Genomic DNA, 6,211 nt, shown 5'->3' with positions numbered 1-6,211 from the left:
GCAACTCTACGAGAAAATCGGTAGTAGCACTCAAATTCAAACAAACTGAATAACTAAACAAAATAAAATAAAATAACCTAAAAAGATGAAAAAAAAAAAGAAATTAAAAATTAAAGTTCGAATTAGTGCCTAGAAAAATAAAATCAAACTAATGTTCAATCCCCGACAACGGCGTCAAAAACTTGTTCACTAAAAATTTTTTTTTGATTTAAACCACCGCAAGTGTACGGTTCATTAACAAGTAATAAAGTGGATAATTTGAGTCCGAAAATCAGATTGATTTAGTTCAATGTTATTTATCCAGACCTTAATCGAATCTAAATAATCAATTATGAGTTTTTGTCCTAAGAAGTCCTAAATTTAAGCTAAAGTACCAATATTATGAATTGGATGGTATGATATGCAAAACAATGTTTAAATTAATTAAAATGCAATTTGATGTTTGAGACGCAGGTTAAATGTATTCAATGAATGTAAGATATACTATGATCACGAATTCCCAAATAATGTTCAATTTAACCTTAATTCCACACTTTGACAACGCGATAAAATTTTCAAGAATCAATACTCCTAAATCTATCCTACACTCTCTCTCGAGATGAATTGTATCTATTCTCATAGACCATCAGCCTATATCTTTATAACAGATACAAATATACGAGAATACATGTAGTTTTGTGAGTACTTAGATATTCACGCAAAGTATAGGGGTATATTTTTATTCCTTATCGGACCCTACGATGATTTATACGTTGTCGAATTTATTCCTCTTTTGAATAGATGAAACGAACCACCAAAACTCACACAATTACGAGCCCATAATCATGAAAGCAATTAAATGCATATAAATCATTCAAAATAATCAATACGTGTTTTAATGTGGAAAATATGGAACAAAAAATTAAATACCAAATTACAAGGTTCATCTATCTCCCAGTATAGATTTTTCTAGCCTAACATAATGGGAAGAAGAACACAACAATAAAAATCAAGAAAAAACATCACCCTATTGAATTCTTGAAGGGAGACCTTGAATCTTGGATTAAATTTTCTTATTCTTACTTCTTCTTTCTCTTCAAATCTTCCCAAAATAATGTATAATGCGTGGTCTCTATTTTTGAACGTCCCTAGGGCTTTAAAAGACTCCCTAAGATTTGTTTCCATAAGAATTTCATTCAGAAAAGAAAACCAGATTTTCTCGCCGCGATTGGCTTGGGCTGTCACTCAGGCAAAACTCGAGCAGTCGCTCAGGCCAAGAATTTCTTCTGGATAATTAAAAAAAATCATGTTGGACGTCGCCCAATATTTATAACTTTGCTATCGCCAAGACAAAATTTCTTCCAGATGTTGCATTTTAGTCCTCGAAGTTGATTTTTTATTCTTCCAAGTCCTTTCTCTTGCATTTTCAACCCTTTAACTTTTAATTGGATCCAATTGAACCCGAAACATCTTTAATATTCATTTTGTGATCCGAATCAACTATTGAAATGTTGCAATTTAGTCCTCATACCTTAAATTTTCTTCCTTTTTAGTTCTTTTTCGTTTCTTTTCTCTTGAATTCCACCACATTCATTAATATAGTCCTACAAAATATAATTACATAGAATTAAGCCATAATTCAAACTCTTTGTTCATAATTAAGTCATGTTTGTAAATTAAAAAAGTGTATAAAAACAGGCTTATCAGTTTCCATAGCAGACAATTGACTCGAAAAAGATGAGACATTTGAAACTGTGGAAATATAAAATATCATATTTAATATCATCCAAACATAATGTATGCAGTCAATGGATGATAAAATATCCATCTCATTAACATAGATTATTAATTAGATAATCCGTAACTAAATCCAAAACCATATGAATCTTATTACGATAAAAGTCTAAATGCATCATTATAAAGTCGACTTTGGGTTGACAATACAACATTCTATAAGGTACTCTTAAAACACATTATGAAGCTAATTAACAAAATCTCATTAATTTTCAAAACACTAACACCTTTAGGCAAAAGAAAATTTCTAGATCAGAGTAAGCTTGTCAATTGTCTTATGCCATTTTTCATAAAATCATATACAATACCACATTTGGACAAGATACGATATGCAATAATTCAAAAATACAAAGCCAACGCCTTTTTTGTAAAGAAAATCGAATAAATAAGTATGCCACTTTGGCAGCTACCATCCACTTTTATTTTAAAATGTTTCTTTTAATAGAAAAACAAGAATAGTCTTAAAGCCCATGAAAAGGTTCAATCACAATGTTTTGAAAATCGATCCGAGCATTGACCTGGAAAAGTGAGAGGATCAAATGGTCGAACCGAAAATAATATAATTAACAAAATAAATTATGCCCCCGTTTGGCCCCCATTCTTTATAAATTTTAATTATTGGAATAGTGTTTTTTTTTAATTATGTGGTTAAAAAAGAATTGAAAGTTTTTTATTTGCATACAATATTATTTTAAGAAAAATAAAGAAAAATGTTAAGAAAGAGAATGAGGGCCAAACGGGAGCATAATGTTTATATGTATCATATTAAAATTTTATATCAAATGAAAGAGTATTTTTATTATTTATAATTTAACGTCCCATAAATATTTTAATACTCATTTAACATCAAGTTAATACTAAAAGGGCCCATGTGACATAGAATTAAATAGACCTAAATAAAGAGTCAAAACCCTACATGCATCTAAACCTGTAAACCATACTTTCTTGCCATCAATTTGAGAGAATAAGAAAGACACCTCTCTCCTGTTTTACAGGCCCTTTTTTATTATTATTATTATTTTTTTTTTTTTTTTTTTTTTTGTTTTTTTTTTTTTTTTTTTTTTTGTTTTTTTTTTTTTTTTTTTTTTTGTTTTTTTTTTTTTTTTTTTTTTTGTTTTTTTTTTTTTTTTTTTTTTTGTTTTTTTTTTTTTTTTTTTTTTTGTTTTTTTTTTTTTTTTTTTTTTTGTTTTTTTTTTTTTTTTTTTTTTTGTTTTTTTTTTTTTTTTTTTTTTTGTTTTTTTTTTTTTTTTTTTTTTTTTTTTTTTTTTTTTTTTTGGGTTTGCCGGCTGCGGAGAAACAAAGAAAAAGGTAGATGATAGAAACCTAAATTGACTCCAATACCTTGAATTGTCGGCTGGAAATCGGGATTGAAAACTAATAATTCCAAAACTTTCACTTGGTGGCTGGAAGTCAAAATTAAAAACTTAAAGCTTGTTCGACAGCCTTTCTTTAGCAGTAAAATAATGTTTTGTACAGTAATCGTGGGTCCTTTGCTTCCTTTTTGCAGTCAGGGGCAGGTGATTATTAGATAACACAACACTGTTAAAAAAATTTTTGAAAAATACCAAAGAAATGCGGTCAAACAAATGCTCAATAGTTCCAAAACCTTTGAATTGGCGGCTGGGAAATCAGAATTCAAGAAATCGGCAGGTTGTAGAAACTTTAAAATTATTATTATGAAGGATTATGATCTTAGCATGTAGACTCTGATACTAATTATTGAATTTAACAATAATCATACTAAGAAATAAGAATCAAAATTCTAAATTGATAGTTTAAGATTCATAACTGCGGAAGATATCTTAGATATGAATATTAGCAGCTAGATTTTTCTCTTGTTGCTCCTCAAAATATTGGCCGTCAATGAGGCAAGCCAATAAAACAATTACGAGAGGAGAGGGGGCCTAACCTTCATATAAAATTTTATTGAATCGTTCCATTAACGACTCTAACCCTAATTGGAGTTTACATATTTTTGGCAGACATACTTAAATTGCCTCATTATACAAGATATAACCTGTAAGATGTAAAACGGTCCAAGTGATCACTTAACATATTGGGTTTATCCACAATATTATTATGAGTCATATATCTAACCTGTAAAATTTGCAATCAAATAGGAAGATCATACTTAGAATTATTCTAACAACATCAACCTTTATTTTTGGTATAAATAATGCCCCCAACTTTAGACTCCCTCCATGAAATTGAAATGAAACAAAAATGGAACTCCTAAACTAACTTAAAAATAGTTAAAATTCAAACTCAATTCTACTCTTCCTCCACTTAGACAGGCCCCATTTATTTAAATAACCATGTATTTCACTCTATACAAACCACTTATTACAACACCTCTCTTTGCTTAAGCATGGACAAGTAGAGCATCTCAATGTCTTCACCAAATTCAATGGTTAAAGTTTCTGCATTTTCTAATATTGTTAAGAAAAGAAAATTAGGGGCGCCATTAGAGAATACTGCAATTATGCTCCACCCAACATCTCTATCTTCTTTGCAGTCAAATCAACTTTTATGCAGTGGCGGATGCAAGTGGTGGCCAGCTAGGGCAGCTGGATTTGCCGGAACAGCCGGGCACTGCTCCGGCTATGATAAATCTGTGATGACAGATTTTCTAAAAAACGCCTAATTTCTTGAATATATGTACAAAACTGAAAAAGTAGAATGGTAAGGTGTGTTTGAGTGAATATTACACAGTGTATATGTCTAGAGAGAGATGGAGAGAGGGATGGGTGATGAAAGAGTGGTGGTGGACGGGTTCTTTATATGGACAAATATTACGGTGGCTGGTGGCGGAGGCTCGAGGATTTGGTAGTTGGCGACAATCATGTGGAAGTTGTACAGGTGCTGCTTCTGTAGATGGGAAGTCGAATTAAAATAAATAAGTTAGTTTTATATAATTTTTAAAAATTTTAGAATTTGTGAATGTAGTTTTATCACTGATTTGCAGACGATTCAACCATTTACATTTGAGTAATGTTTTATAATGAAAATTATCAATAGTCATTCTACATGTCATATATGTGGCGATTTGTAATTTGATAAATGAATCAATAAAGAAATATCATATTAATACATCAAATTACAAAATATTACATATATATCATGTAAGACGATTATCGATATTTTCACTATAAAGTCCAAGAGATTCATTTGCAACTTTTGATGTATGTAAATTGGTACATTTTGCTCAATTTTATCCTTTGGATTTCAATAGTGAAGAGTTTTTATTACTTAGACCTCAATTTGACAAATTTCTTATACTCGTGAGAATAAACAAAGCTTTCTTCAACCTCAAAAGTATATCTTGTATAGCTCTGAAGTTGGTTGAAACTAGAAGTTCTTGTTATTTTCCATTGGTTTATAGGCTGATCACATTGGTTTTGATATTACCAATGACAACTGCAAGTGTTGAAAATGTATTCTCTGCTATGAATTTAATCAAGAATAACCTGCGCAACAAAATGGGAGATGAATTATTGAATGATAATTTGGTTGTTTACGTGGAGAAAGATCTTTTTATAAAACTTGAAAATAAGATAATATTGCAACGTTTTCAAAATATGAGATCCCGTAGAATTCAGTTGTCTAAGTTTACAATTACAGAGTAAGGTTGTATTGTATATTTTTTTTTATATTTTGAGTTGTATTGAATTATATTTTCATCTGTTTATAACTTCTACGTTTTAGTGCATTTACAAATATATATTGAATAATTTTTAATATTATTTAATCAAATTTTGATAAACGATGGGCCGCCGACCGGACCGAACTTTTACGATCGTTGATTGTCGACGGTCAATGGTCAAAGTCAACATCCGTCCTAACTGAACGTTGATACTGGATTCGCCCTACTTTTATGTATCTGTGTCCATGCACTTGTTTAATTTCTTAAGTGAAAATCCGCAAGAGAAGCTGGTTAGACTCTTCAATCTGGAAGAAAACAAAAAATGTCACACTGAGGAAGCACTTGAGTAGGCCAATTGGGAAATTTTGCCTCCCTTTGGTTTTACCATCAGTAGATTAGATGAATTTTCTTACAATTATTCTCACACCTCCATGCTACAATATTTATCTGATTTACTATTGCTTTGAAAAACCATTGGTTTTGGAGTTTCTAGGATTATACCATGAACCATTGAATAGGGTGATGATCATAAGAGGAATAGCCTATTTGATTCATTGTTCAATTTCATTATGATGTATTTTAATGAATTCCACCACCGGTTCTTGATAGGTGAGAAATTCATGTTCAGGTGAATGTTCAGGTGAATTTAACAAAAAATAAATTAAAAAAACATGTTTTGTCAACTTAGAATGTCTTAAAAAGTTGCTTTTATTCTCGTGCATAATAAAAACATCTTTAAAAAGTAAAATTGCTTACGCTCCTAACAATCTTAATGAAACCAAAATAAAAATTGCG

The sequence above is a fragment of the Olea europaea genome, chromosome 16 (genome assembly GCF_002742605.1).
Source record: "Olea europaea var. sylvestris chromosome 16, O_europaea_v1, whole genome shotgun sequence".
Taxonomy (NCBI): Eukaryota; Viridiplantae; Streptophyta; class Magnoliopsida; order Lamiales; family Oleaceae; genus Olea; species Olea europaea.
This window is presented reverse-complemented; position numbering follows the sequence as displayed.